At 47.0% G+C, this 23,725-nt stretch overlaps 12 non-coding genes across 12 annotated transcripts; 7 read left to right on the top strand and 5 right to left on the bottom strand.

The window, feature by feature from the left end:
* The first annotated feature begins 326 nt into the window (after positions 1–326).
* On the top strand, positions 327–408 carry trnas-aga (transfer RNA serine (anticodon AGA)). Its single transcript has one exon. It is a non-coding gene; the product is annotated as a tRNA-Ser (tRNA).
* An 843-nt stretch (positions 409–1,251) lies between these two features.
* On the top strand, positions 1,252–1,325 carry trnai-aau (transfer RNA isoleucine (anticodon AAU)). Its single transcript has one exon. It is a non-coding gene; the product is annotated as a tRNA-Ile (tRNA).
* A 1,270-nt stretch (positions 1,326–2,595) lies between these two features.
* Positions 2,596–2,677, top strand: trnas-aga (transfer RNA serine (anticodon AGA)). Its single transcript has one exon. It is a non-coding gene; the product is annotated as a tRNA-Ser (tRNA).
* An 843-nt stretch (positions 2,678–3,520) lies between these two features.
* Positions 3,521–3,594, top strand: trnai-aau (transfer RNA isoleucine (anticodon AAU)). Its single transcript has one exon. It is a non-coding gene; the product is annotated as a tRNA-Ile (tRNA).
* Positions 3,595–4,859: 1,265 nt separating this feature from the next.
* On the top strand, positions 4,860–4,941 carry trnas-aga (transfer RNA serine (anticodon AGA)). The gene has a single exon. It is a non-coding gene; the product is annotated as a tRNA-Ser (tRNA).
* A 213-nt stretch (positions 4,942–5,154) lies between these two features.
* Positions 5,155–5,225, top strand: trnag-acc (transfer RNA glycine (anticodon ACC)). The gene has a single exon. It is a non-coding gene; the product is annotated as a tRNA-Gly (tRNA).
* Positions 5,226–8,494: 3,269 nt separating this feature from the next.
* Positions 8,495–8,568, bottom strand: trnai-aau (transfer RNA isoleucine (anticodon AAU)). Its single transcript has one exon. It is a non-coding gene; the product is annotated as a tRNA-Ile (tRNA).
* A 545-nt stretch (positions 8,569–9,113) lies between these two features.
* Positions 9,114–9,255, bottom strand: LOC138236866 (U4 spliceosomal RNA). Its single transcript, XR_011188846.1, has one exon. It is a non-coding gene; the product is annotated as a U4 spliceosomal RNA (small nuclear RNA).
* A 4,693-nt stretch (positions 9,256–13,948) lies between these two features.
* On the top strand, positions 13,949–14,021 carry trnar-acg (transfer RNA arginine (anticodon ACG)). Its single transcript has one exon. It is a non-coding gene; the product is annotated as a tRNA-Arg (tRNA).
* Positions 14,022–15,041: 1,020 nt separating this feature from the next.
* Positions 15,042–15,183, bottom strand: LOC138236873 (U4 spliceosomal RNA). The gene has a single exon (XR_011188853.1). It is a non-coding gene; the product is annotated as a U4 spliceosomal RNA (small nuclear RNA).
* Positions 15,184–16,510: 1,327 nt separating this feature from the next.
* Positions 16,511–16,652, bottom strand: LOC138236865 (U4 spliceosomal RNA). The gene has a single exon (XR_011188845.1). It is a non-coding gene; the product is annotated as a U4 spliceosomal RNA (small nuclear RNA).
* Positions 16,653–16,882: 230 nt separating this feature from the next.
* LOC138236893 (U5 spliceosomal RNA) lies at positions 16,883–16,999 on the bottom strand. Its single transcript, XR_011188872.1, has one exon. It is a non-coding gene; the product is annotated as a U5 spliceosomal RNA (small nuclear RNA).
* Between the last annotated feature and the right edge of the window lie 6,726 nt (positions 17,000–23,725).

Raw genomic sequence — 23,725 nt, 5'->3', positions numbered from 1 at the left:
AAATAAAAAGGCGATTCCTGCGTCTACCACTAATGTAAGAGCTATTTCAAGTGCGACGTGGTGCGGCTTTTCAAATGCTTGTGGGCATTTCTCTGTTGTTGATTCTTTTTTTGTGTGTAACAAAGTGGCATTTTCATGTCCGGACGGGGAGACTTTATCATTCCGACATGAAGCCACCCTTAAGTCCTCTGAGGCGTGTCTGTCTGCAAGGCTTGTATTTTGGAAATGTTTTTTTGAAACGGAGAACGACTTTGAAATAGGCTTCCGCCGGCGCCTCGCGTTCCAGGTAAGATTGTAGCAAGAACGCAGCGGCAGTGGGGCTTGCTGTAGTCGTGGCCGAGTGGTTAAGGCGATGGACTAGAAATCCATTGGGGTCTCCCCGCGCAGGTTCGAATCCTGCCGACTACGTTATCCGCCTCCAGTCGGTGTGTTTCGGCGCAAGCAAAGAAGCGCGCCTCTTTGCTGTTCCTGGTGGTTTTAAAACGCCCAATCGCTTGTACCTGCTGCCTTGGAAATAAGTTCTTCAGCGTCCGCGAATGGCATTTTGCAGCTGGAAGCAGATGTCGACGCGTTTTGCACAGAGCACCAAAAAGGCGTCTTTTTTGAAGGCCCAGGCACTGAGCATTGGTGGTTCAGTGGTAGAATTCTCGCCTGCCACGCGGGAGGGTCGGGTTCGATTCCCAGCCAATGCAGTGGCTTTTGCAGCGAGCGGCTCCATCACTTGCATCCCCTTGCAACTCGCAACTCAAAAAACCCACTGAAGCTAAGCAGGTGTGAGCCAGGTCAGTACCCGGATGAGGGTGAGCTACAGGGAAAAACAAAGCTTCCAGCTGGAAGCGGTGTTAATGGTGCCGGCGGTGGGGCGCTCGCCCTGAGGTCTGTGCGGGTCCCAATGCCCCAGTATAGTGACGGAGATGCTGTGTTGTAAAAGGGCGCTGTCTTTTGGATGAGATGTAAAACCGAGGTCACAGCGCTCTGTGGTCATTCAAAATGACCACCAAAACCTTTGACAAAAGCTCTTGGTAATTGATGGTCTTCAATAATGCTTCTCCTTTAGGTACATTTTAAATCAGCTGAAAAATGCTGTGAAATGGGGGGGCACTTCAGGCCAGTGTAGGATTTGGGTTACAAGAACCATGAAACTGCACGAGAAAGCCCGTACACTGAATTACACGGCTTTCTATTCAAAGGAGGACAAAAGAAATTCCCTGAGTTCGATTTTTTGCAGCACAGAGAGGAGCGCTGTTGTGAGGCCGGTTAGCTCAGTTGGTTCGAGCGTGGTGCTAATGACGCCAAGGTCACGGGTTCGAGCCCCGTACTGGCCAGGTCCTTTTCTCCTCTCTTACCAAAGCTGTTAGGTTCCTTTCCGTGGTGAGAGGGGTTGTCATGCAACGCTGCCACATAGTGCCGACAGACAAGAGTGTTGCGGGAGAAGAGAAAAGTGTTTGAAGATTTAAGAGTGTCTTAGGTGGAGCCAAAATCAAGTGTCACAAATACAAGTGGGAGGATTTCCAATGTTTAATATGGTAAAAATAAGCGGAAGTTATCTGCCGGTCCGGCACAGTCTGCCATGCTTTTGTCATATACTGTAAAGTGGTGTCGAACTGGGTGTCGAACTGGAGCCTCACCATTTGCATATGTGAGGCTCCAGTTATACATCGAGTGTCACATTAAATGACAAAAATGAAGAGAGTTAAAGCAGCTGGAGAGGTTTTCTTACAACTTTTGAGCTGACACAGTTTTGGAAAATGTTTCCTTCACGCTGCACTGTACAACATAGGCAGCCAAGAGTCTCCAAAACAAAACAGAATTGACAGATAGGAGAAAATTCCCACTCATCCTGAAGTTCCCAAAATCCAGCACTGAGCGTAAACAAAGTGTCTAAGTAGCGTGGGAATGCTAACCCTAACCCTAGCTGGAGTTTGAGCAATCCAGCACTGAGCGTAAAAAGATGAGTCAAAGTAACGTCTAATCGGATTAGTTTCCTTAGAGCTGGTTCAGAGTCTGCTCAAGAGTTTACCTTTCACACATGCGCAAAGAAGAATGTTGGGGGTGCACGCTTCAAGGCGCCTTACAGCTGTAGGGAGTGATTCGAGACGATTCGTGGCGTGTGCTCGTTCCCATATACCGTACGCCCCGGGGTGCAGTGCTAGGATGATGTACAATACCGCTTGGGCACGTAACGGCGTTATACGCAAAGTTTTCGTTTGTTCGTTTTGTTTTGCTCTGCTTTGCTTTGTTTTGCTTTCCATCGCGTTGGTAAGAGCGTAAATAAAAAGGCGATTCCTGCGTCTACCACTAATGTAAGAGCTATTTCAAGTGCGACGTGGTGCGGCTTTTCAAATGCTTGTGGGCATTTCTCTGTTGTTGATTCTTTTTTTGTGTGTAACAAAGTGGCATTTTCATGTCCGGACGGGGAGACTTTATCATTCCGACATGAAGCCACCCTTAAGTCCTCTGAGGTGTGTCTGTCTGCAAGGCTTGTATTTTGGAAATGTTTTTTTGAAACGGAGAACGACTTTGAAATAGGCTTCCGCCGGCGCCTCGCGTTCCAGGTAAGATTGTAGCAAGAACGCAGCGGCAGTGGGGCTTGCTGTAGTCGTGGCCGAGTGGTTAAGGCGATGGACTAGAAATCCATTGGGGTCTCCCCGCGCAGGTTCGAATCCTGCCGACTACGTTATCCGCCTCCAGTCGGTGTGTTTCGGCGCAAGCAAAGAAGCGCGCCTCTTTGCTGTTCCTGGTGGTTTTAAAACGCCCAATCGCTTGTACCCGCTGCCTTGGAAATAAGTTCTTCAGCGTCCGCGAATGGCATTTTGCAGCTGGAAGCAGATGTCGACGCGTTTTGCACAGAGCACCAAAAAAGCGTCTTTTTTGACAGCCCAGGCACTGAGCATTAGTGGTTCAGTGGTAGAATTCTCGCCTGCCACGCGGGAGGCTCGGGTTCGATTCCCGGCCAATGCAGTGGCTTTTGCAGCGAGCGGCTCCATCACTTGCATCCCCTTGCAACTCGCAACTCAAAAAACCCACTGAAGCTAAGCAGGTGTGAGCCAGGTCAGTACCCGGATGAGGGTGAGCTACAGGGAAAAACAAAGCTTCCAGCTGGAAGCGGTGTTAATGGTGCCGGCGGTGGGGCGCTCGCCCTGAGGTCTGTGCGGGTCCCAATGCCCCAGTATAGTGACGGAGATGCTGTGTTGTAAAAGGGCGCTGTCTTTTGGATGAGATGTAAAACCGAGGTCACAGCGCTCTGTGGTCATTCAAAATGACCACCAAAACCTTTGACAAAAGCTCTTGGTAATTGATGGTCTTCAATAATGCTTCTCCTTTAGGTACATTTTAAATCAGCTGAAAAATGCTGTGAAATGGGGGGGCACTTCAGGCCAGTGTAGGATTTGGGTTACAAGAACCATGAAACTGCACGAGAAAGCCCGTACACTGAATTACACGGCTTTCTATTCAAAGGAGGACAAAAGAAATTCCCTGAGTTCGATTTTTTGCAGCACAGAGAGGAGCACTGTTGTGAGGCCGGTTAGCTCAGTTGGTTTGAGCGTGGTGCTAATAACGCCAAGGTCACGGGTTCGAGCCCCGTACTGGCCAGTTCCTTTTCTCCTCTCTTACCAAAGCTGTTAGGTTCCTTTCCGTGGTGAGAGGGGTTGTCATGCAACGCTGCCACATAGTGCCGACAGACAAGAGTGTTGCGGGAGAAAAGTGTTTGAAGATTTAAGAGTGTCTTAGGTGGAGCCAAAATCAAGTGTCACAAATACAAGTGGGAGGATTTCCAATGTTTAATATGGTAAAAATAAGCGGAAGTTATCTGCCGGTCCGGCACAGTCTGCCATGCTTTTGTCATATACTGTAAAGTGGTGTCGAACTGGGTGTCGAACTGGAGCCTCACCATTTGCATATGTGAGGCTCCAGTTATACATCGAGTGTCACATTAAATGACAAAAATGAAGAGAGTTAAAGCAGCTGGAGAGGTTTTCTTACAACTTTTGAGCTGACACAGTTTTGGAAAATGTTTCCTTCACGCTGCACTGTACAACATAGGCAGCCAAGAGTCTCCAAAACAAAACAGAATTGACAGATAGGAGAAAATTCCCACTCATCCTGAAGTTCCCAAAATCCAGCACTGAGCGTAAACAAAGTGTCTAAGTAGCGTGGGAATGCTAACCCTAACCCTAGCTGGAGTTTGAGCAATCCAGCACTGAGCGTAAAAAGATGAGTCAAAGTAACGTCTAATCGGATTAGTTTCCTTAGAGCTGGTTCAGAGTCTGCTCAAGAGTTTACCTTTCACACATGCGCAAAGAAGAATGTTGGGGGTGCACGCTTCAAGGCGCCTTACAGCTGTAGGGAGTGATTCGAGACGATTCGTGGCGTGTGCTCGTTCCCATATACCGTACGCCCCGGGGTGCAGTGCTAGGATGATGTACAATACCGCTTGGGCACGTAACGGCGTTATACGCAAGGTTTTCGTTTGTTCGTTTTGTTTTGCTCTGCTTTGCTTTGTTTTGCTTTCCATCGCGTTGGTAAGAGCGTAAATAAAAAGGCGATTCCTGCGTCTACCACTAATGTAAGAGCTATTTCAAGTGCGACGTGGTGCGGCTTTTCAAATGCTTGTGGGCATTTCTCTGTTGTTGATTCTTTTTTTGTGTGTAACAAAGTGGCATTTTCATGTCCGGACGGGGAGACTTTATCATTCCGACATGAAGCCACCCTTAAGTCCTCTGAGGCGTGTCTGTCTGCAAGGCTTGTATTTTGGAAATGTTTTTTTGAAACAGAGAACGACTTTGAAATAGGCTTCCGCCGGCGCCTCGCATTCCAGGTAAGATTGTAGCAAGAACGCAGCGGCAGTGGGGCTTGCTGTAGTCGTGGCCGAGTGGTTAAGGCGATGGACTAGAAATCCATTGGGGTCTCCCCGCGCAGGTTCGAATCCTGCCGACTACGTTATCCGCCTCCAGTCGGTGTGTTTCGGCGCAAGCAAAGAAGCGCGCCTCTTTGCTGTTCCTGGTGGTTTTAAAACGCCCAATCGCTTGTACCCGCTGCCTTGGAAATAAGTTCTTCAGCGTCCGCGAATGGCATTTTGCAGCTGGAAGCAGATGTCGACGCGTTTTGCACAGAGCACCAAAAAAGCGTCTTTTTTGAAGGCCCAGGCACTGAGCATTGGTGGTTCAGTGGTAGAATTCTCGCCTACCACGCGGGAGGCTCGGGTTCGATTCCCGGCCAATGTAGTGGCTTTTGCGGCGAGCGGCTCCATCACTTGCAACTCGCAACTGAAAACCTACTGAAGCTAAGCAGGTGTGAGCCAGGTCAGTACCCGGATGAGGGTGAGCTACAGGGAAAAACAAAGCTTCCAGCTGGAAGCGGTGTTAATGGTGCGCTCACCCTGACGTCACCCTTAACGCTCACCCTGAGGTCTGTGTTGGTCCCAATGCCACAGCATAGTGACAGACAAGAGTGTTGCGGGAGAAGAGAAATGTGTTTGAAGATTTAAGAGTGTCTTAGGTGCAGCAGAAATAAAGTGTCACAAATGCAAGTGGTTGGATTTCCATTGTTTAATATGGTAAAAATAAGCTGAAGTTATCTACCGGTCCGGCACAGTCTGCCATGCTTTTGTCATATACTGTAAAGTGGTGTCGAACTGGTAGTGTTACATTAAATGACAAAAATGAAGAGAGTTAAAGCAGCTGGAGAGGTTTTCTTACAACTTTTGAGCTGACACAGTTTTGGAAAATGTTTCCTTCACGCTGCACTGTACCACATAGGCAGCCAAGAGTCTCCAAAACAAAACAGAATTGACAGTCATATAATGTCCATTAACCCCGGTTTTAAAAGCAGCATCATGTCTGCCATCATAAGAATATGAGTCCAATATTTTAGAATATAGTCAGAATGACTTCTAACCTTACCTGTGGCGTCTTTAATCCCTATTGCTCAATGCACGGTGAAAGCATTGCATACGTGTCTGACAATGAGGAATGACAGTCATTTGCCTGTTTCACAAATGATCGTATTTTACTAGAGATTCTGTTTGGGATTCAGCTGTGCATTCGGACAGCAATCCCTTTCAAGAAATGATACGTTCTGGATGAGGTCAAAGGTGCTGAAACGCTGTATTTAGGATGTTTGCAGTGATTGTGTCTCCTGCTTCAACGCAGTGATATATAGATGTGCTCCTGTAATTTATTGGTACATGCCCTGGGCAGTAAGCAGTCTGAGGATTTATTTCCAGACGGCATAGAGCAGTGAAGTAGTGAAGTAGTGCAACACACTTTATCATTATATTATTAGAACCTATTCTACTTAAATTATAACATTATACACAATTTGAGTTCATTTTAAAAATTAAAAGGTAATGAAAGGAATGCATATTAATGAGAAAGATAATACCGATATGCATGTGATAATCTTCCTTATATCATGTAGTGCGTCATTTTGACACTTTGTGGGCATGAAATACAAAGAAAATCATGTTCTATGGTACAAGATAAATACAAAACTTAAGCTTTTATTTTAATAAGATTTGTTTATAAAGCATAAGCAATCATTTATTACATTAATATATGTGAAAATAACATTTTAGCATCATATTATTACATACAGGTCTTTAGCTTCAACACAGTGATATATATATATATGCTCACTGATTTTTTGGTACATGCCCAGGTCAATAATCAGAATGAGGATTTATTTCCAGACGGGCTACAGGTAGTGTTGTGAAATACTTCAACACACTGGATCGCAGATTTAGACCCCCTGCACTCTTACTCCTTAAAAACCAAAGAAATGAAGATATGTAGCAATCACATTGTAACAGGGGTGACAGTGACTTAATGCTTATACTAGTGGACTTCTGGTACCTTTAGGGTACGGTGTTCCCTGAAGGGCTCTCAAACCCCGCATTTCAGATGCCTAGCTGTATCGCTGATCTATTCCACCTCAGAATCACTTTTAAACCTTACCTCTGGTATCTTTAATCCCTATTGCTCAACGCATGGTGAAAGTATTGCATAAATGTGTCTGAAAATGAGCAATGGGCACCTGAGAGACTCATTTGCCTGTTTCACAAATGATCATATTTGACTAGAGATTCTGTTTGGGATTCAGTTGTGCATTCTGACAGCAATCCCTTTCAAAAAACGATACATTCTGGATGAGGTCAAAGGTGCAGGAACACTGTATTTAGGATGTGTTTTAAAATCCATTGACTGATCCCCGAATCCTGAAGTTTCTTCGCATGATATCGGGCTTGCAACCACTTTCTGAAAAATGATGAAAAATGCCAAAAATGAAAAAAAAGTTATCAATTCTAGAGCCTAATTTATATCTCCAAATAATTTTATGTGCTTCAGAAGAGCCCAGGAAAGTTTTTTGCATACATGAAACCACGCCCGTTTGCACGTAAGCAGACATGGTTGCACACACGACTTCATGAAAGCACGCGTGCATGCGAAGTCATCCTGTTGAGCATTTGAAAAGCCGCAACACGCCGCACTTGAAATAGCTCTTACATTAGTGGTAGACGCAGGAATCGCCTTTTTATTTACGCTCTTACCAACGCGATGGAAAGCAAAACAAAGCAAAGCAGAGCAAAACAACGAACAAACAAAAACCCTCACGTCCCGCACTTGCAAATAACGCCATTACGTGCCCAAGCGGTATTGTACGTCATCCTAGCACTGCACCCCCGGTGTACGGTATATGGGAACGAGCACACGCCACGAATCGTCTCGAATCACTCCCTACAGCTGTAAGGCACCTTGAAGCGTGCACCCCCAACATTCTTCTTTGCGCATCTGTGAAAGGGAAATTCTTGAGCAAACTCTGAACCAGCTCTAAGGAAAATAATCAGATTAGACATTACTTTGACTCATCTTTTTACGCTCAGTGCTGGATTGCTCAAACTCCAGCTAGGGTTAGGGTTAGCATTCCCACGCTACTTAGACACTTTGTTTATGCTCAGTGCTTGATTTTGGGAACTTCAGGACGAGTGGGAATTTTCTCCTATCTGTCAATTCTGTTTTGTTTTGGAGACTCTTGGCTGCCTATGTTGTACAGTGCAGCGTGAAGGAAACATTTTCCAAAACTGTGTCAGCTCAAAAGTTGTAAGAAAACCTCTCCAGCTGCTTTAACTCTCTTGATTTTTGTCATTTAACGTGACACTCGATGTATAACTGGAGCCTCACATATGCAAATGGTGAGGCTCCAGTTCGACACCCAGTTCCACACCACTTTACAGTATATGACAAAAGCATAGCAGACTGTGCCGGACCGGCAGATAACTTCTGCTTATTTTTACCATATTAAACATTGGAAATCCTCCCACTTGCATTTGTGACACTTGATTTTGGCTCCACCTAAGACACTCTTAAATCATCAAACACTTTTCTCTTCTCCCGCAACACTCTTGTCTGTCGGCACTATGTGGCAGCGTTGCATGACAACCCATCTCACCACGGAAAGGAACCTAACAGCTTTGGTAAGAGGGGAGAAAAGGACCTGGCCCGTACGGGGCTCGAACCCACGACCTTGGCGTTATTAGCACCACACTCTAACCAACTGAGCTAACCAGCCTCACGACAATGGTCCTCTCTGTGCTGACACTGCTCATGATGTTTCCCGAGCCGAAACACAGTGCGTTTTTCCAAGCCATTTGACAAAGCCCGCCCACTGAAAACTGCAGCAGATCGTGTAAAGACGTTCAACTTTGTAATTACTGCACGCACAGGAAGCAGAATAAATTCCTCTTTTCAAACTGTCAAAGGTTTGCTTTGCGAACGCTGCAGGACATCGCACAATCTCTTTTGAACGGGGACAAACGATTTCTTATGGGGCGCAGTAAGTACAGAAGATTAAAAAGCTCCACTCATGCCGACGATGCAGCATGAAGAAGCGCAACCTAACGTTTGACAGACAAAGGCCGGGCGCCGCTACGAGCAATATGAAATCAAACTGACAGCACACAGCGTTTCGCGCTTACTCAAAAGTGATCTCGACAGACGCTGTTCTCTGCATAACGCTGAAAGAGCTAAAGAGCGTTTCTGTTGAGACGTAACAAGCTCGTTTCTTTTTACCATGATGTCACCATGACAAAATCTGTCTTTAAACACCTTGCTCAGTCTCTGACGAGACTGTCAAAAATTGCTTTCGCCGATTGTATTGCAAACCGGCGGAAGCGGGGTATTGGGAAAAGTTTTCAACTAGCAATAATCGCGCCTCGGCTAAACCTCACAGGCTACGATACTGCCACTGCGCAAAGCTGATGGTTGCCAGGCAACCGCGGGGATCCTATGGAAATCGTTATCGATCGTCTCATGGCATGTCGTTGCTGTAACGCTTCATATTTGTCCTCTTCTTCATCTAGCTTGAGGTTTTGAAGAATTTCATGACAGACAAGGGCTCCGTCGGGAACAAAGGGCGTTGTGAGAAAACCGTTGCTTATTTTCAGCAGCAGAAATACAACCCTTTAAATACAAGATGACAGAACAATGACGAAGGGCATGCCGGGAGGAACTCATGCACTACAGAGGAAAGGGGGCGGGCACGTACAGTTCACATTCAAGCCACAAGTACTCTTCTCGGATGTTGCACAAACAAATCCTAACGTCTTGAAAGCATTGCAGCATGTTTGTGTCCCACTTCCCGTGGCTGCAGGACGACTGACACGAACGGACAAACACAATCTGTGGCGTTTAGCGTGACATAGTCTTGCAGGCATCGTGCTGTCTCACTGCAATACTATACCGCTGGAGGAAACAGTCCATCTGGCCATGAAACTCATTTAAACGTCTAGCTACAGCAACTAACTATATCATGATTTATTCAGGATGTGTGGAATCAGCACGTCCCGGAGACAGCTTCCGAAATCGTGAGCATTCTCTGGTGGTAGGGGCGTTCAAGATGGCGCTCAGGTGGGAGGTAAAGTTTAGTGGTTGAGGAGTTTTTTTGAGTTTTTCATGACCTGAATGTTAATTTTTGCTTTTTTTGACTACAGAAAAATAAAGACTTAACACTACTTGTTTAAACTTCAGTTATAATTGAAAGAAAAAAAAACGATTTTTTTTAGGTTTAAGAATTTCGATATGAGTAACACTGGGAAAAGAAAAGAGAGTGCTGGGTCCTCGAAGGAGAAATCTAAGATACCTCAATCGTATATGTATAGCACTACAAGAAAATCGATGGAACTACAGGGAAAAGTGAAGCAGCTGGAGGGGACGTGGAAAGAGTGCTGGAGATGCGCTCGTACGGTAGAGCCGGAGTCCCTGCCCAGCACCCCTGTGAAAACCCCGGCGGCCAAGAGAGGAAGGGGTGACCTGACGCTGGAGGAGCTCCAAACCAACATCTTTAACATGATGGGTGAGCTGAAGGAAATGATTCGATTTAATACAGTCGCAATCGAAAGTCTTAAAAAGTCCATGGACTGTGTGTTTAAAGAGGTTGAAGACTTAAAGAGTGAAGTAAAAGTTCTTAAACAAGTAAATACCGAACAAGAAAAGCATATTAAAGAACTTGAATTGAAAGTGAACGATGTAGATAGATACTGTCGACGATGGAATTTAAAATTATTTGGAGTTAAAGAGGAACGTGATAAGGACCTTGTTGCAACAGTGAAGGGTATCTGTAAAAGGACCCTGCCGGACCAGGAGGACGTAATATCGGCCATTGACTTTGTTCACAGGCTCGGGAGAGCGAACATGTCTGGGCAAGTGCGCCCCAGATCGATTATAATACAGTTCACCAAGAGGACGGCGAGGGACATGCTGTGGCGAGCGGCGAGGGGGAATGAGTATTTGAATGGGAACAAACTGAGGTTTGCAGAGGAACTGTCTGCCGCGGGCAGGAGCACCAGGAACCAGCTGTGGCCCCAGGTTGAAGCTGCCAGAAGAGAGGGGAGGAGAGCCTACTTTGTGGGAGCGAGGGCCTTTGTGGACGGGAAGGAGATTTGCTCTCAGTGACTGCTCAGTTAATGATTATGTTTGGTTTTATTTGTTATACCAGTATATACTAGTGTTTCTTTAGTGTTAGTTTGGAATGCTGTAGTTAAGTGTTAAGGACTGTTATAGTTCTGGTTCTTTGAAAAACTCAATAGTTTAGACAGTCTTAGAGTTAGTTATTTGCTTTTGTGTATGTCTTTTTCATGAATGCCAGAGGTACTCGAAATGTTGTTAAAAGAAAAACGTTTTTTTTGTTTTGTAAAAAACTGTGCTGAGTTTTATTTTTTTACAGGAAACGCATGCATGTTGAAACTAAAGTTTATAATTGAGAAATATTAAAGCAAGGAAAATATGATACATGTAAAATATACAATTTGATCACATAATTACTTAATTACCTCTGGTAGTTAAATGTTTTTTTTTTCTGCTGCGTTTTTTTTCTCTTGTACATGACTCTGATCCTCTTGTTGTATTTGTATTTGTAAATTCTACATGTTTAATAAAAATAAAAAAAAAGCATTATAATCAAGTGCAGGAGCTGAGGGCTTTTGTTTTGTTTCGTTTTCCATGGCGTTCGTAAGCACGCAAATCAAAGGCAATTCTTGCGTCTAACACGAATGTAAATGCTTTTGAAAGTGCAGTGCAGGGAATGCGCCCTGCCCTACAAATAAAACAGGTCTACGGATCTGAAACCTGCTCCACGGAAAACAGTTCTGTTGCGCTTTTGATCAAAGGGAGATTCTCTGTTCTTACTTTTTGATGACATAACACCCAAAGGGGCTTCTTTGGAGCTGGATTCCAACCAACATCCTAAAGTTTCTTGGCGGTATCCTTTACAGTCCTCTGTTCGGTCGACAAGGAACAGAAGGGGGCAGCTTTCCTCAACATACAGCGCAATGTACTGTAGTGTTCCCCTTCATTGAATTCGCAGTTCTGCATCAGACCTCTAACTCGTTTCCTTAGCTTGGATTTAAGCCACGAAGCAGGCTTCTACTGTATAAACGTCTAGAGGAATCACAAACTATTTGAGAGGCCATCATCCCAGGGGGAACTGACAAAGTCTATCCCTAAACACCTAGCGCAGTCTCTCGAGAGACTGTCAAAAATCGCTTTCTCCGTTTGTGCTGCAAGTAAGTGAAAACGCGGTCTCAACCCAGAGCCACTTGGCAGCAGCGGCACGTAAATACTGTTACTGCCACTGCTCGATACCGACGTTAGCTTACTATACCATGTTCAGCCACCGCTAGAAAATGTAAGGCTCTAGTACTGGAGCAAACAAAGGGAGGGCCAACGTCGAACGGGCACACGTAGAGAGCAACGAAGATGGGACTCAAACCCATGCGTGCAGAGCACAATGGATTAGCAGTCCATCGCCTTAACCACTCAGCCACCTCGTCGACAAAACTGAGCTGTCCAGACATGGGTTGGCGCGCTCCAGATGATCTTTTTCTTTTTTTTCCCTCGTACTCGAGGGTCCTTTTCCTGTTCCACATGCGATTTCAACATTTTCCTTGGGAGATGTCAAGCCAGCAAGCCACTGCTGTGGTTCAGTGGCCAGTGTGGAGTTCAGTGGCCCTGTTGTACACAGAAAGCACATTGAGCTCCTTGGACATGAAAAGTTCCAGATAAAAGCCATTTGTCATCCTTTCTCTTGGTGTCGATGTTGCTATTGTATGTAAAGGTGGCAACTTGCTCAGCGAGCAGGCGGAGCACACACCGAATGCAGATGTGTCTGAGTGGTGTGTCCAAGTGGCTGCAAAAGGACAAGACTCCCGGGGCACCGTGGCTTAGTTGGTTAAAGCGCTTGTCTCTTAAACAGGAGATCCTGGGTCCGAATCCCAGTGGTGCCTTCTTTGTTCTGTCTTCTCGAACAGAACTGGTCCTTACAGACAACCGCCTATGGCTAGACTTAATTAGATGCAAGTATTCATTTCCTGTCTTTAACGCGACTTGTTTTTCTTAAAATGGATGGAACTTGCAAAACATGAAATACAAACATTGCTAATCAGCGCTAGCGGCTGGCAAAAAAAAAGAAGTCAGCAATGTTTTTTTTCTTTAACCTTAACCCTGCTAATGGAGAAGAGTTAAACGACCGAGTCTATGCAGCTTAAACGGTGCTCACGTCGGGTTCTTAGCTGAAACGGTGGTAAATCACGCTCACCGCAGTCCTTAATCTTTTAAAAGGATACAAAATTGAACCTAGTCGCCACATCACATACATCCTGTTCAACGATAAAAAGGTGACATCTATCCTCGATCCAGAGTAAATCTCACGTTGAGGGCATATTTTTTTCCACTTTACCATGAGTCAGGCTCAGCTGCACAGAGGCGAGAGCAGAGCAATGAGGTCACGGGGACAGGGGAGTCACACGCTGGCGGTTTAAACACGCGGAAGAAAACTGAGGGATCCACAGTATGTGGACCCTCCGTGCGCCATCAGTCCGCACTCCGGACTCTGAATCCTGCCATCCAAGTTAAGATCTCGGCGGAACCTGAGGCGCAGTTCCTTCTTAAAACGTAATCTGGTGAGCATTTCTAGAATCGTACTTGTATAGATGCAGCCCTTAATGTGTTGCTAGGTTAAAATTGATGACTTCTTGAACTTCAGTAGGCAACTGCCCTCTTGATTTCGGATTTAATTTCTTTATTACAGGGGCGCTTTTATGAAGACAGAGTCATGTTCAGGTACTTTGCTTGATGGAGGAAGCATATTTCGGACTCTGTGATCTGCTCACCTGGAAAGGTCTGCTGTACTACTACAAGAGAGAAGTAGAGTCTGGAAGAATGGACAATTTTATGATGCTTTGGAAGATAATGTTTTTTTTTCTTTGAAATCGAAATGAATCAGAATATCAGTGCAAAAGACAAACTCTTGGTTTGGTTTAAAGAGATATGGTTTTAAAACAGACAAAATGTAGAAAACAGGTGTTTCTCACTTTTGGAAAAGAATGGACCGGGGGTAATATTTTACTAGTTGCAGTGCTGATCTCACTGGGTTACAGTCCTGCAGTGTCACACCAGGGCCAGTGGCGCAATGGATAACGCGTCTGACTACGGCTCAGGAGATTGCAGGTTCGACTCCTGCCTGGCTCGGGTCGTTTTTAAACGCATCGGGCTACTCCCTAAGTAGTCTGTGCTACTTACTGCATTGTAATCGAACCCAGTAAGAGATTTCCTTCATGTAAATGAACTGCACCTGACAGCTTTAGAAAAACACCTGGGCTCAGTACGGTGCTGAGAGCTCAGCGTTGCTGTTCTAATTAGCACGCACTGCATCGACTATGAGCCCGAACTTTTCAATTATTCCGATCAGTAAGTCAACACGTAGTCCACATGAACGGTAGAAATATTCTCTTGTCTGTCTCTTGTTTGTATAGAACTGAATGTCCCTGACAATGTACTGTTAGTTTTAATTGAAGAACGGCATTTGTGTTCAAATATACCAGACAAGTTTATGTAACTGCTCATGCGACACTCAGTTGTAATTAGTCAAGAAATAAAGTCGAACAACAGCTGCGAGTTTGATTGTGAACGTATGAGATTGCAGCGCTTTTTACTTCCATTGACAAATGATAGATATTCGAAGAGAGATCCTTCAGACCAGCAAGCAAACCCACGGCTATTTCGGTTTTCTATCTAGGCAACGTTGGTGTCTGCAATAGCATACATGAAAGCGTGATGCAGGGTGAGCGCCCCCCCACCGGCACCATTAACACCGCTTCCAGCTGGAAACTTTGTTTTTCCCTGTAGCTCACCCTCATCCGGGTACTGACCTGGCTAACAAATGCTTTGCTTCAGTGGGTTTTCAGTTGCGAGTTGCAAGGGGATGCAAGTGATGGAGCCGCTCGCTGCAAAAGCTACTGCTTTGGCTGGGAATCGAACCAGAGCCTCCCACATGGTAAGCGAGAATTCTACCACTGAACCACCAATGCTCAGTACCCAGGCCTTCAAAAAAGACGCTTTTTTGGTGCTCTGTTAAAAAAGCGTCGACATTACCTCTTTCAAAAGGCTTCACTTTCCTAGTCACATTACAAGGCTCATTGAACCCGGGCTGTTTCCTCCAGCGGTATAGTATTGCAGTTAGACAGCACGATGCCTGCAAGACTATGTCACGCTCTGACGAGACTGTCAAAAATTGCTTTCGCCGATTGTATTGCAAACCGGCGGAAGCGGGGTATTGGGAAAAGTTTTCAACTAGCAATAATCGCGCCTCGGCTAAACCTCACAGGCTACGATACTGCCAATGCGCAAAGCTGACGGTTGCCAGGCAACCGCGGGGATCCTATGGAAATCGTCATCAATCGTCTCATGGCATGTCGTTGCTGTAACGCTTCATATTTGTCGTCTTCTTCTAGCTTGAGGTTTTGAAGAATGTCATGACAGACAAGGGCTCCGTCGGGAACAAAGGGCGTTGTGAGAAAACCGTTGCTTATTTTCAGCAGCAGAAATACAACCCTTTAAATACAAGATGACAGAACAATGACGAAGGGCATGCCGGGAGGAACTCATGCACTACAGAGGAAAGGGGGTGGGCACGTACAGTTCACATTCAAGCCACAAGTACTCTTCTCGGATGTTGCACAAACAAATCCTAACGTCCTGAAAGCATTGCAGCATGTTTGTGTCCCACTTCCCGTGGCTGCAGGACGACTGACACGAAGGGACAAACACAATCTGTGGCGTTTAGCGTGACATAGTCTTGCAGGCATCGTGCTGTCTCACTGCAATACTATACCGCTGGAGGAAACAGCCCGGGTTCGATGAGCATTGGAATGTGACTAGGAAAGTGAAGCCTTTTGAAAGAGGTAAAGCACTGCACAACGGAACTGAGGGAGAATCTTACAGGGGATTCTGAGCGGTGTCTGCATACACGCAGTCCGATACGGGTGCTGAAAGCTTGAGCTACTCTCAATGTCATGCTGCCTTTCCTCGGAGTAAATCTGTTACATTGAAAGAATGCTTCTGGCAGGTTCAAAAAGGGACCTTTGTTAATTGGAGAAATCAATGATTTCGAATGAATTCTGTATGCGTTAAAAGACAGCTATACACAGAAAACATGCAGGACACTGCTCATGATGTTTCCCGAGCCGAAACACAGTGCGTTTTTCCAAGCCATCTGACAAAGCCCGCCCACTGAAAACTGCAGCAGATCGTGTAAAGACGTTCAACTTTGTAACTACTGCACGCACAGGAAGCAGAATAAATTCCTCTTTTCAAACTGTCAAAGGTTTGCTTTGCGAACGCTGCAGGACATCGCACAATCTCTTTTGAACGGGGACAAACAATTTCTTATGGGGCGCAGTAAGTACAGACGTTTAAAAAGCTCCACTCATGCCGACGATGCAGCATGAAGAAGCGCAACCTAACGTTTGACAGACAAAGGCCGGGCGCCGCTATGAGCAATATGAAATCAAACTGACAGCACACGGCGTTTCGCGCTGACTCAAAAGTGATCTCGACAGACGCTGTTCTCTGCATAACGCTGAAAGAGCTAAAGAGCGTTTCTGTTGAGACGTAACAAGCTTGTTTCTTTCTACCATGATGTTACCATGACAAAATCTGTCTTTAAACACCTTGCTCAGTCTCTGACGAGACTGTCAAAAATTGCTTTCGCCGATTGTATTGCAAACCGGCGGAAGCGGGGTATTGGGAAAAGTTTTCAACTAGCAATAATCGCGCCTCGGCTAAACCTCACAGGCTACGATACTGCCACTGCGCAAAGCTGACGGTTGCCAGGCAACCGCGGGGATCCTATGGAAATCGTTGTCAATCGTCTCATGGCATGTCGTTGCTGTAACGCTTCATATTTGCGGCCGGACACTTCCCGCCTCCCAAAGAAAAGAGCGCCAATCAGACAGGCGGAGACCGAGGACTCGCAGAGCAGACGGCCACAGTCGCCGTAATAAGAGCGATTGTGAGCGGTTTTGTTTTCTCTCTTTGACCAGCCCAGCTGCGCCCCACCCGAAGGCAGGGAAGCACAAAAATTGTATGGAACTCATTCATGCTCCTCTCCATGGAAATCTTTAGTAAAAGGCAAAAGATTTGTACGAGATGAAGAGAAACCAGAGTGCGTGGCTGGACAGCTGCAGGAGCCCAGGCCGCCTTCAAGGCCTCTGCCCTGCCGGTCGTGGTTGGTAATGCACCTGGCCTTACAAACGAGCCAGTGGGGCCCGTTCAGCTCCGGGCTCATCGCCTGTGGCTCTCGGCTTACCTGGCAGGGGAGATACCTTGATCAGCCTGTAGTTGGAGTAGTTGGATTGTTTTCTTGTTTTGTGGAAGCAGTGTTTGTTTTGCAGTTTGAGATGGCAACCTTTGGATCCCGCAAGAATGCTGTACGTTTTGAGCTTTTGGGTGACCTCTTCATAGATAGATAGATAGATACTTTATTGATCCCGTGAGGGAAATTGCAGTGCAACAGCAGCTTAACACACACAACACAGCCACAGTGTAACGAATTATATACTAATAGTACAATACATACAATACAATACAAGAGTTACTCACAGTCCGGACACACAAGAGGAAACTAGAACAGAACAGTACACAGAAAATCGTATCACACGTATGAATATAAATATAGATGTAACCATAGATATAAATATAAATATAAATGTATTGCACAGGTCCCTGGCATATATTGCACAAAAGTGGTTGTAAACGGGAAAAAGAAAAAGAAAAAGAAAGAGAACAGATGTAGCAGTATATGTGTATATGCGTTTAGTCCAGAAACAGGTCACTGTCGCTGTTGCCTCTGCCAAGACGCAAGGTGGATGCGTTGTACAGTCTTATGGCAGACGGCAAGAATGACCTCCTGTAGCGCTCCCTGTCGCACCGTGGGTGAATCAGTCTATTGCTGAACATGCTCTTCATTCCTGCAAGCCTGTCATAGAGGGGATGGGAGAAGTTGTCCATGATGGCCTCCAGTTTGGACATCATTCTCCTCTCAGCCACTACCTCCAAGGGGTCCAGGTCAGACCCAATGACAGAGCTCGCTCTCCTGATGAGCTTGTTCAGCCTTTTGGAATCTACTGCTCTAATCCCAGAGCCCCAGCACACCACTGCGTAGAAAATGGCACTCGCTACCACCGACTGATAAAACATGTGTAGCATCTTACTACACACATTGAAGGACCTGAGCCTCCTCAAGAAGTAAAGTCGGCTCTGTCCGTTCTTATAGATGGCCTCGATGTTCTTAGACCATTCCAGTCTATCGTCGATGTGCACTCCCAGGTACTTGTACGAGTCCACCATCTCCACGCCACTCCCATGGATGTAGACAGGAGTAGGTTTGACCTTTTTCCTCCTGAAATCTACCACCAGTTCCTTTGTCTTTGTAACATTCAGTTCCAAGTGGTTCACCCCACACCACTCCACAAAGCTGCTGACCAGTCCTCTGTACTCCTCCTCCTGCTCACCCTTGATACACCCCACAATCGCAGAGTCATCTGAGAACTTTTGCAGGTGGCATGACTTTGAGTTGTACTTAAAGTCCGAAGTATAGAGGGTGAAGAGGAATGGAGAAAGAACTGTCCCTTGAGGTGCCCCTGTGTTACTCACTACCAGTTCAGACACGCAGTTCTGAAGTCTCACAGACTGTGGTCTGCCCGTCAGGTAGTCAGTGATCCACGAGGTCATGGAGGCATCGACTTGCATCTCCTCCAGCTTCCTCCTTAGAAGTAAGGGCTGGATGGTATTGAAGGCACTGGAGAAGTCGAAAAACATGATCCTTACAGTGTTGCCAGCCCTGTCCAGGTGTGAGTAGGCCCTTTGCAGCATGTAGATGATCGCATCCTCCACACCAACACTGGGCTGGTAGGCAAACTGTAGGGTGTCCAGTGATGAGCTGACCATGGGTCTCAGGTGGGATAAGACCAGTCTCTCCAGTGTCTTCATGATGTGAGAAGTCAGTGCAACTGGTCTGTAGTCGTTGAGGACAGAGGGGCGCCCTTTCTTTGGTACCGGGACCAGGCATGATGTCTTCCAGAGCACCGGGACTCTCTCCAAGCGCAGGCTCAGGTTGAACAGTCGCTGGAGCACTCCGCTCAGCTGATCAGCACAGGCCCTCAGAACTCTGGGACAGATGTTATCTGGTCCTGTGGCCTTACCCCCGTGCAGCCTCTTCAGCTCCTTCTTCACCTGGTCAGCTGTGATGGTCAGCCTGGCCCGGGGGATGATGCTCATAGTGCTTTCAGTGCCGGAGGTGTTAATGGCAGAGGTGTTGGAGAGTGGCAGCTGTGGGGGATGGGTGGGTGAGCAGCCGTCGGGGGTTGTAGCTGTAGGCGGCCATGTTTGTGGGGGGATGGAGGAGGTGTTGGGCAGTTGCAGCTGTGAAGGGTTAGGGAGCGTGTGGCTGTGGGGGGATGGGTGTTGCGCCACAGAGGACCCAGAATCAAACCTGTTAAAGAACTGGTTCAACTTGTTGGCCATCTCCAGGTTCCCTTCTGTTGCAACCCCAGCCTGTTTGAAGCCAGTGATCTCTCTCATGCTGCTCCATACATCTCTCACCCTATTCCTTTGCAGCTTGTCCTCTACCTTCCTCCTGTAGGCATCCTTGCTCTCTCTTAACTTCTGCTTTAGCTCCCTCTGTACACGCTTGACCTCTTCCTTATCTCCCCTCCTAAAGGCTCTCTTCTTGTCATTCAGAAGAGCCTTCAGGTCGCTGGTGATCCAGGGTTTGTTATTTGAAAAGCAGTGTACGTCTTTGGTGGGGATGGTGTTGTCTACGCAGAAGTTAATATAGTCAGTGACACAGTCCACCATGCTGTCTATGTCCTCCCCATGTGGTTCGCACAGCACATCCCAGTTGGTGGCCTCCAAAGCACCACGTAGATCCTCCATAGCCTCCTGAGACCATCTCCTCACGGTCCTCATGGTCACAGGTTGGCGCTGGACAATAGGCTTGTATAGTGGTGTAAGCAAGACAAGGTTGTGATCTGATCTGCCAAGGGGGGGAAGGGCTGTGGAACTATATGCATCCTTAGCATTGGCATATAATAAGTCCAGTGTTTTGTTTTCCCTGGTCGGGCACTTAACAAACTGGTGGAAAGTAGGCAGAGTGGTGGAAATAGATACGTGGTTAAAGTCTCCTGAAATAGCTATAAAAGCGCTTGGGTGCTTTGTTTGTAGCCTGGCTGTGACTGTGTTTATGACGTCACACGCTACCTCTGCATTTGCCGTAGGTGGAATGTAAACAACAACAAAGATGGCGCATGTAAACTCCCGCGGCAGATAGTACGGACGCAGTCCTACGGCTACCAGTTCAATGTCCGGGTTACAGACGCGCTCCTTAACATGAATATGTCCAGGATTACACCATCTGTTGTTTACAAGCACCGCGAGCCCCCCTCCTTTCCTCTTACCGCTTTCGGTATTTCTGTCCGCCCGCACCGTCTGAAAGCCGCCGATGGTAACGTTCGAGTCCGGAATAAGTTCCTGCAGCCACGTCTCGGTGAAACACATGATACTGCATTCACGATACTCCCTCTGGCTTCTCACCAATGCTCCCAGTTCGTCCATCTTGTTCGCTAAGGACCGCACATTTCCCATGATGATCGAAGGAAGGTAGGGTTTAAATCTCCTTCTCTTCGCCTTTCGCGTCGCACCAGCCCTACAGCCTCGGCTTCTCCTCCTCAGCTCCTCCGGCACCGATGGCTTCTCTCCAGTGAGTAGAGGCGGACGCGCTAGCGCGATCAGCTGGTCCCGCGTGTAGACAATGCCTCTGTGGCTATCGGCATTGCAACTCGATAGCCACAGAGGTCCGAGTATCAGAAAAAACAAGAAAAAGTTTCTCAGCTTCCTAGTATCCATCATGTTGTGATCGCAAATCTAGTTGCCGGCAAAGGTATGAAGAAAAAACACTAACACACTAGCATTTACTAACTGAAAGAAACAAAAAGACAACAAAAAGACACGGAGCTGCTGTAGCAGGCTGCCACTAACATGGCGCCATCTTGAATTACTGGCGTATGCAGTAATTGGATCGTATGCAGTTCAGCAGAAAAGTGTTACAGAAGGAACTTGGCTTTGAACCTCGGCACTTGGATTTCATCTTCGCTCTCCCAGGTCAGAAAGCATCTGAGGTTGTTTTTGCTACCTATTCTCTGTTTGAACAATGTGTGGATGTGTTTGAGGCAAAAAGAGGGAAAGTTCCTGCCCTTGAGAAGATCATCTTGCAGCCTCTGACACGGAGAGAGAGGAAAACGGTGCATGTTGTTGTGTTCTCGGAACTGGCAAAGACGGAGGACATTCACACCTGGCTTAACCAGTACTGCATCGTCCACCATGGAACTGAGGTTAGAGATGTTGACGGTATAAAAACAGGAGCAAGGAAATTCGAGGTTTGCTTGCTACCGGACAATGTAAATGGAGGCTTAAGGCACCTGCCCTCTACAATCCGGCTGGGCGCCTGCAATGGCTATGTTTTTTATGTGGGACAACCAAAGGTGTGTCGGCGCTGTGGTGCTGTGGGACACCTGGCATCGTCCTGCACTGTGAAATGCTGCAAGACCTGTGGCAAACAGGGACATTTAGCCTCTGACTGTTCAATGCTGCCAAAGTGCAATTTATGTGGCTCGGAAGGACACGTTTTTAAGAACTGCCCTCACGCCTACGCCAATAAACTCAAAATGAGAAAGGATGAGGCAGTGCTTGTTTCAGCCAAACCGGCCCGAAAAGCCAAAGCAAACAACAAGTCAAACAAAGAACCCTTGTTGGACAAAGAGTCTCAGGCTCCAGCCAGGATCAGTCCTGCTGTGGCGCTGGGGCCGGTGGAAGAGAAATCCACTACGCCCCCACAACCGCAGACTGCACCAGACAAGCACGAGCAGACAAACCCCCGAGAACAGCGAGGACCCCTCCCCCATTCCTGCTCCTCAGAACGAGGGCCAGTGTGGGGCCCCCCGGTGGAGCGGGTCCAGCGAGGAGACCCAGGATTCAGCGGAGCTGCTTTTCTCAGACTCTGCAAGTGCTACAGATGCCCTCCTCTCCTCCATCCAGTCCATCACGGAGGATCTGCAGCAGCTGGTGGGTGAGGGGGAAGAGGAGACTGGTGCATTGGCTGCACCCCTTTCCCCTCAGTGCTCCCAGGAGCTGGACTTGAGGAAAAGGAAAAATGACTCTGTTTTCTCCCCGAGCGAGGAGGAAGGAGAGCATGGCGATGGGGACAGCTGGAACCCCTCCACCCCTCCCTCTACCCCCTTCCTTGAAATGGACTCCGTGAATGCTTTTACTGCTGCCACCCTGATGAAGGCTCATTCAGAGGATGGCTGGCAGGAAATTGGTAAGAAGAAAAAGAAAAAGAAGAAGGTAACTAGTGAGACAGAAAAGACTTTAAACTCTCAGACACATATAGATGTATATATCCCACAACAGCAGGATATACATGGTCAGGGAGGAATAGCAGCTCCAGAATTGACTATTGCTTTGTCTCAGAGAGAGTGAAAGTTGTTGGGGTCACTCTTCAGCCTGTCTTCTTCTCAGATCATCAGGCTTTAGGGTGTAGAGTGGAACTCCAGGGCGGGACTGTTTTTGGCCCAGGCCTCTGGAAACTCAACACAAAGCTGCTAGAGAACGAGGGGGTAGTATCCCGCTACAAGGAGAAACTATCACAGTGGCTGTCCTTGCAGTGTCTGTACGGGTCAGTAGGAGAGTGGTGGGAGGAGGTGAAGGTGAGGACAAAGGCCTTTTTCATGGCTGAGGGAAGGAAGGCTGCTGCCAGACGGAGAGGAGTGCTAGTCAGGAAACAGAGGCAGCTGCAGCGTCTCTACACGATGCTGCACAGTGGCTTCGATGTGCTCGAGGATATCTCCCTTTTAAAAAAGGACATCCGGAGCATAGCCGAAGAAAGTAGTCGAGGAGTGCTGTTAAGAAGCAGAGTGCAGTTCTTGGAAGAAAATGAGAAGTGTACTCGCTTCTTTTTCAGGAAAGTGGTAGGCTCCAAGTCTGTCATGGAAAGTGTAGTTGATGAGGAGGGACGAGAGAGAACAGAGCCGAGTGCTATTCTCTCCTGCACCGAGGCCTTCTACTCAAGACTGTACAGCTCTACAGAGGTAAAGGATGAAGAAATTCATTTTTTTACCTCAAAGCTAGAAAACGTTTTGAGTGAAGAAGATAGGGAAGTACTTGAGAGGGATTTGACAGTAGAAGAGCTGAGACAGGCTATGGAGAGCTTACAGCAGGGGAAAACTCCGGGTGCTGACGGGCTCCCTAAAGAATTTTATTGCACCTTTTGGGATCTGCTTCAGGATCCGCTACTGCTCCTATTCGTGGAAAGCTATAAGACAGAATTGCTGCCTGACTCCTTAAGAGAAGGCACTATCTCTCTCTTGTTTAAGAAAGGAGCAAAGAATAACATAAAGAACTGGAGACCCCTCAGCCTGTTAGGCGTGGACACTAAGATCCTCTCCAAAGCCCTTTTCCTGCGCCTACAAAATGTAGTGGCCTCACTGGTAGGGAAAGAACAGACTTGTGGGATAGCAGGACGCCTGATGAGCGACAACCTGGCCTTGTTGAGGGATGTCTGTCTGTACTCAGAGGATCGCTCCCTCCCTCTGTGCATTTTAAGTGTAGACCTAGAAAAGGCCTTTGACCGGTAGGCGGTGCGTGATTGGTTGACCGACAGGGGCACTCGTGGTCCATTGGTCTGTCGTAGAAAGACTTACTGTAAACGTCTTTACTGTGCCCGTTGTAGATATTGAATTTTGCCACTGAAGGGAAATCTTAGTACCTGAGCATAAAAAGAATAGGAGCATACTGTAACGCGTGTGAAGGCCATAAACGATATTAATTTTGGAACGTAA

This window comes from Lepisosteus oculatus, unplaced genomic scaffold (genome assembly GCF_040954835.1).
Source record: "Lepisosteus oculatus isolate fLepOcu1 unplaced genomic scaffold, fLepOcu1.hap2 HAP2_SCAFFOLD_94, whole genome shotgun sequence".
In the NCBI taxonomy this organism is placed as follows: domain Eukaryota; kingdom Metazoa; phylum Chordata; class Actinopteri; order Semionotiformes; family Lepisosteidae; genus Lepisosteus; species Lepisosteus oculatus.
This window is presented reverse-complemented; position numbering and strand designations above follow the sequence as displayed.